This window comes from Chanodichthys erythropterus, chromosome 8, assembly GCF_024489055.1.
Source record: "Chanodichthys erythropterus isolate Z2021 chromosome 8, ASM2448905v1, whole genome shotgun sequence".
In the NCBI taxonomy this organism is placed as follows: Eukaryota; Metazoa; Chordata; class Actinopteri; order Cypriniformes; family Xenocyprididae; genus Chanodichthys; species Chanodichthys erythropterus.
In genome coordinates, this window is record NC_090228.1 from 43,251,998 (window position 1) to 43,257,994 (window position 5,997).

The 5,997-nt window shown below is 35.7% G+C and overlaps 1 long non-coding RNA gene and 1 pseudogene across 1 annotated transcript; one reads left to right on the forward strand and one right to left on the reverse strand.

Annotated features, from left to right (window-relative positions):
- On the reverse strand, positions 1–2,085 carry LOC137025007 (uncharacterized). Its single transcript, XR_010895813.1, has 3 exons — positions 1,583–2,085; positions 252–326; positions 1–109 (listed from the first exon to the last, which is right to left on the reverse strand). It is a non-coding gene; the product is annotated as an uncharacterized lncRNA (long non-coding RNA).
- A 2,090-nt stretch (positions 2,086–4,175) lies between these two features.
- On the forward strand, positions 4,176–5,333 carry LOC137025280 (zinc finger BED domain-containing protein 5-like; annotated as a pseudogene).
- Positions 5,334–5,997: the final 664 nt, after the last annotated feature.

Here is a 5,997-nt window from a genome sequence, read left to right on the forward strand (position 1 = left end):
CTCTGACTTGAGTTACTAGAGGCCTTGTAGCTCTCATTGTTGCACTTCCTCCGTAGAAGGGCCCAGATCTCTGCCACCTCGGTGTTGGGGAATCGCTCCCTCACTGCATCTGTAAAAAAAGGAAAGAGACATGGGGATGAATTAAAACAGGATAGACAATGTATAACATTGAAATACAATCATTGATTATAATGGATTTGTCAATCAATCATGACAATGGATTTGGATTCATAACTATGACATTACTGTACCTAAAATTGCGTTGGTTTTTTCTGGCTCAAGCTGCTCCTTCAGCTTGCCTTTTTTCCTTTCCCTGTGAGGGTTGCCTATAAACGCAACATGTCACTTGTGGTCACAGTATTGGTACCTGCGCCAATTTGCCAGAGGCCTTGTAGTTATATCCGTACCAGGGCTGGGATGAACAAAGTTTCACGTGGAGCATTTTTTTTGCTGAATTACCGCGGAGTGCGAGTTGTGCTAAAAAATAAACTGCCGGGATAATCACACAGCGCTTGCCGTAGGCTACACGTCCAATAATGACATGTCCGATTCGCGAACTAATGACTCATTTGAACTGATTCACTTAAATGAATAGTTAAAACAACTGATCTGTCCAACACTGAACTCATGAGACGTCTGAATCGGTGTATAACAAATCGGTACACTTTACAATAATGTTCCATTTATTAAATTCTAGTTACCTACATTAGTATTTTTTTTTTAAGAAAAAGGTGAGTGGCAGAGTGTACTACTATACGTTGTTGTTATTTTTATGTGAATGAAGAATTAAAAGATGCACTTTTTTCAGTAAGCTTAAAGCTATGTGTTTTCAACAAATGTTAAATTCTGTTGGTTCAGGAAGGACACCATGACAGGCTGCTGGCTCCCACTGTCGCTGTTAATTTTTATTTATTTTTTGTTGGAAAATCACTTAAATAGCTTAAAGCCCACAAGTTTACATTGGTTACTGTATTCTTTCAATTGTTCTAAACAAGTATTTTGGGTGACCTTTTTTTTATTGAATGACATCAATTTGTTATTTTCATCTGAAAGAAGAATTACAAGATGCACTTTTTTATTAGTAAGCTAGGCCTATGTGTTTAAGGCTTCAAGGTTTTATCGAACGCTACCTCTGACTAAGAATGCATTACTTTGCACTTGTATAGTCTTTTATTTTGGACTTTTTACAAATTGGTAATAGTCAATTAATGGGGACATTATCGATAATCGAATCAAACCGAAATAGAATCGGACTGAAAAAAACAAAAACAAAAAAGAGTCGTTAGATTAATCGATGCACCGAAAAATAATCGCTAAATTAATCGTAAAAAAAAGATAGTTTATCCCAGCCCTAATCCGTACCAACCCACTATCACTTTTACCATATTGCTTAATCAGTGAAATTCAAACAAGAAGTATTAACAGTAGTCAATGACGGCAAAAATGGCAGAGTTAAGTGGATTTTCAAATTTGTAATCTGGGAAGTCAGGTCTGTATTCCAAGACATAACGTGAACATGCATGTTCTTCAAATTAAAGGGTTAGTTCACCCAAATAGCAAAATTATGTCATTAATAACTTACCCTCATGTTGTTCCAAACCCGTAAGACCTCCGTTTATCTTTGGAACAAAGTTTATTTTAGATTTAGTCCGAGAGCTCTCTGTGTGTCCAGAAAGGTAAGAAAAACATCATCAAAGTAGTCCATGTGACATCAGAGGGTCAGTTAGAATTTTTTGAAGCATCAAAAATACATTTTGGTCCAAAAATAGCAAAAACTACGACTTTATTCACCATTGTCTTCTTTTCCGTGTCTGTTGTGAGAGAGAGTTCAAAACAAAGCAGTTTGTGATATCCGGTTCGCGAACGAATCATTCGATGTAACCGGATCTTTTTGAACCAGTTCACCAAATCGAACTGAATCGTTTTAAACGGTTCGCGTCTCCAATACGCATTAATCCACAAATGACTTAAGCTGTTAACTTTTTTAATGTGGCTGACACTCCCTCTGAGTTCAAACAAACCAATATCCCCGAGTAATTCATGTACTCAAACAGTACACTGACTGAACTGCTGTGAAGAGAGAACTGAAGATGAACACCGAGTCGAGCCAGGTAACGAACAACAGACAGACTGATTACACTACAGATGAAGTGAAATCAGTGTACACTTTAATAAATTATATTTTGTATTAAAAGTAAGCGTACTTACTAAAAGTACACTAAATTACCACTATACATTTTTTTAACATATTTTATAAGAGTACTCTGATATGCCACTAAAAATACACTTATTTTAGAGTGTACTGTATAAAGTGTACAGAAGTCACACTTCTAATCAAGTGAGAACATAGTACACTTTAAAAAAAGTATACTAACAATTAATTTCCAAAAAAATATACTTCCCATAAGTACACTGAATTGCCACTCTAAGTATGTCAAATTTAATACACTTAAAAAAATAAACTTCAATACAATTTAAAATACATTTACAACAAAGTACACTTTCAAAAAGTACATTTAAAAAATAATTTGATTACTGATAAATTAGTATACTTACTGTTTGGACTATTAAGTTGAACTTAATTACATCTTTTTCGAAGTATACTTTTAAAAAGTACAAATCAAATACTCTTTAAATAAAGTACAACAAGTAGAAGTATACTTGTTTTATAATTCATGTACTTCATTCATATTTCAAATACACTAAAGTATACTACTTTTTTACCTGGGTTGTACATTTCATTTTTAGGCAATAGCCTAACTAATGCCAATGCATATGCCTAATGCCAAAATGTTTTCTTCGTTCACCAAGTAATTTACTTGTCAGGCATTATTGTTAACTCGCAAGACTGTACGGAGAAAATGACAATTTGATGGATAATTTAAATATATTCTGTAATCACATTTAGGAAATGCATCAATTCCGCCGTCACATCTGAGCGTGAAACGCGGCTTGGATAGTGACCAGATCTGTCTCTTTCAAGTTATTACAGATAGTTTCAAGATAGTTCAAAATAATTAATAATACAATAATAATTTTATTTATGTGTTTATTCTTGTTAGAAGATTTTTATTTTACCGATTATGAACACAAATTTTAATTGTATTTATTATACCATTGATGAAAACACAAGGTGTTACCAAGGTATTTAGGCCTATAATTACAACATACTTTCATGAAAAATCATGACTGTGTTTTTTAAATACGGTCGTTTTTACTGTCCAATGACAGCCCAATTTATATATAAATGGATAAGTGGATAAAAGGTTAGTTTTTAATACAATTAAGTTTTTTAGAAACATTGTCTATTCTTCTCAACCAGTTTTTTTATATAACCAAATTGTTGGGTGTGATCAGGTACATTCTCATGTGACTAGGTCTGTTGATGATGGCCAGATGATGTTACCACGCCCAAAATCAAATGCTTTAAAGAGAACTGTTATTTATCGTGCCATCAATCATTGGAATAATTGTCCATTGAATATACGTAAAATGAATGGCAAAGACTCTTTTAGGTACCACCTTAAATCTGTGAGTAAGGAAAGGACATATTTATTTTATGAATGTAATATTGTAATTATTTATTCAGACTAATTTATGATGATGTGTATTGATGTATATAATGTTATAGTGCTATACTGTTTTTATATTAACATTGTTATGTGATTTCTTTTTGTTGTGGACCCCAGGAAGACTAGCTCGTTCACTTTGGTGACAGCTAATGGGGATCCTTTTTACAATAAACAATAAACAATATATACTTTGAGTCGGAAGTTGATTTATTTTAACAAGAAAAAACTGGCAAAATATTTTTAAATGTTGGCTTTTTTAAACTGTTTTAAACATGAATAAACAGTCTCATGTGTCTATTTATTTTTAATAAATGCCTACTATTTATTAATTTATTCTAATTTATTTAAGATTTTTACATTTAACAGAATAATCAAACATTTAACATAAAACAAGATATTTTTATTTTTTATTTTATTTTATTTTTATTAAACAGTGATATTAGGCCTACTTATTCTTCCAGTTTATAATGTGTCACAACAAATCCTGCATTCCAGTCTTCCATAAATAATAGACATTTAGTCACTTTTCACTTCAAAGTTCAAAGTCACAGTACACACACAGTGAATTAAAAAAAAAGATCAGTCCACTTTTGCGCGGGCAAAATGGCGGCGCCGAGCAAGAAAAAATGTAGACAATATTCTATTGAATATCTTAAGTATGGATTTATACCATCTCCAACCAACGCCCAACTCCCAATGTGCTTACTCTGCGAACATGTGTTTTCAAACTAAGCCATGAAACATTCACGTCTCAAGGAGCACCTAATGAAGATCCACCCAGATAAGGCAGATAAGGACCGTCCGTTCTTCCAGGCCTTAAAGGAGAAACACAGTAGGAGAACCATCAACAGGCTCTCCGCTAAAAGTAACAGCCAAAATGATAGTGGGCTAATAGCATCATATAATATCTCCCTGCTGATCGCCATATGTGGACAGCCATTCACAATTGGAGAAAAGCTGGTGCTTCCTGCCATCAAAGAGGTAATCTCTACCGTGATGGAGCGCGATCACACACAGGTGCTGAAATCCATCCCACTCAGCAATGACACCGTGGCACGCAGGATTAATGAAATGGGTGCAGATACCGAGGAACAGCTATGTGCCATCCTACGGGACACTCCATTCAGCCTTCAGCTGGATGAGACAACCACCGCTGACAACAACGCTCTGCTGATGGCATATGTCCGTTATAGGGCCTCAAACAGTCACGAGATGGCAGAGTAATTTTTGTTTTCTAAATATCTGGAAACCGACACCAAGGGCCAGACCATTTTTAACACGCTTTCTGCTAATCTACAGGAGAAATCAATTCCAATCTCTAATATCCTCGCCTGTGCCACTGACGGTGCTCCCGCAATGGTTGGCAGGTACCGTGGGTTCACCGCTCTGCTGAAGGAGCAGGTGCCGCATGTCCTCACAGTCCACTGTGTTTTGCACCGCCACAACCTTATGGCAAAATGCTCCAATCCTGTTCTCCATGAGTCTCTTCATGTGGCAGTCAAAGCAATAAACAAAATTAAAGCCCATGCACTGAATGATGGGCTGTTCCGACAGCTGTGTCAGGAAAACGATGAGACTTTTGAACGGCTTCTTCTCCATACCGATGTCCGCTGGCTCTCAAAGGGAAACTGCCTTGCTCGTTTTTGTGAGCTGTTTGACAGCATCGTCGAGTTCCTGGAAGAGTTGATGGAGCTCTCTGGGAAAAGGTGTCATCCAGCCGCTGCAACATCATGTACCTCGCAGACTTTTTTGAGAAGATGAATGAAGTCACATTAAAGCTCCAAGGAAACGACATCACTCTGGTCAAATCCAAGGCTATTATCCACAGTCTCACCTCCAGGCTTGATCTCTACAGGCAGAGTATAGTCAGGAGGCAGTTTGCTCATTTCCCACAGCTGGCCAAGGTGATCTTTTTTTCAGAAACAACACTAAATAGATATAACAGACCCACTATTATTAGGCTATAATTAGCCTAATATATTTTATTTCCGTAATGCTTATTATATTGAGTGATTATAGCCTACTGAATCTGACAATACAGACCTATAGCACGCATTAACTTATAAATATTTCAGTATAATAAAAATCAATAAAACAACTAATACAAATTAGAGAGTCTAAAAAGGAAGAGTTTGTTTCCAAAATTCGATAAACGCAATTTAAAAAAGTTTCCGCCAAAATCAGTGTTGTAATTGGTCGATATTAAAAAGTCATTTATTAATTTTGCACAAAATGCGATATCCGTTGTGTTATTCTGTCATGTTTTCTCCCTTTCTTTCCAAAACGTGACAAACGCCAGTCTCCCTTCTCTGCAGAACACGGTATCCGCTCAACCACGATATCATCAAACTTCTGTCACGGTACCCAAAACTGAATCATGGATAGTTTTTAAAAGCCGTTTTTAATACCAATGTACTCAGCAAAT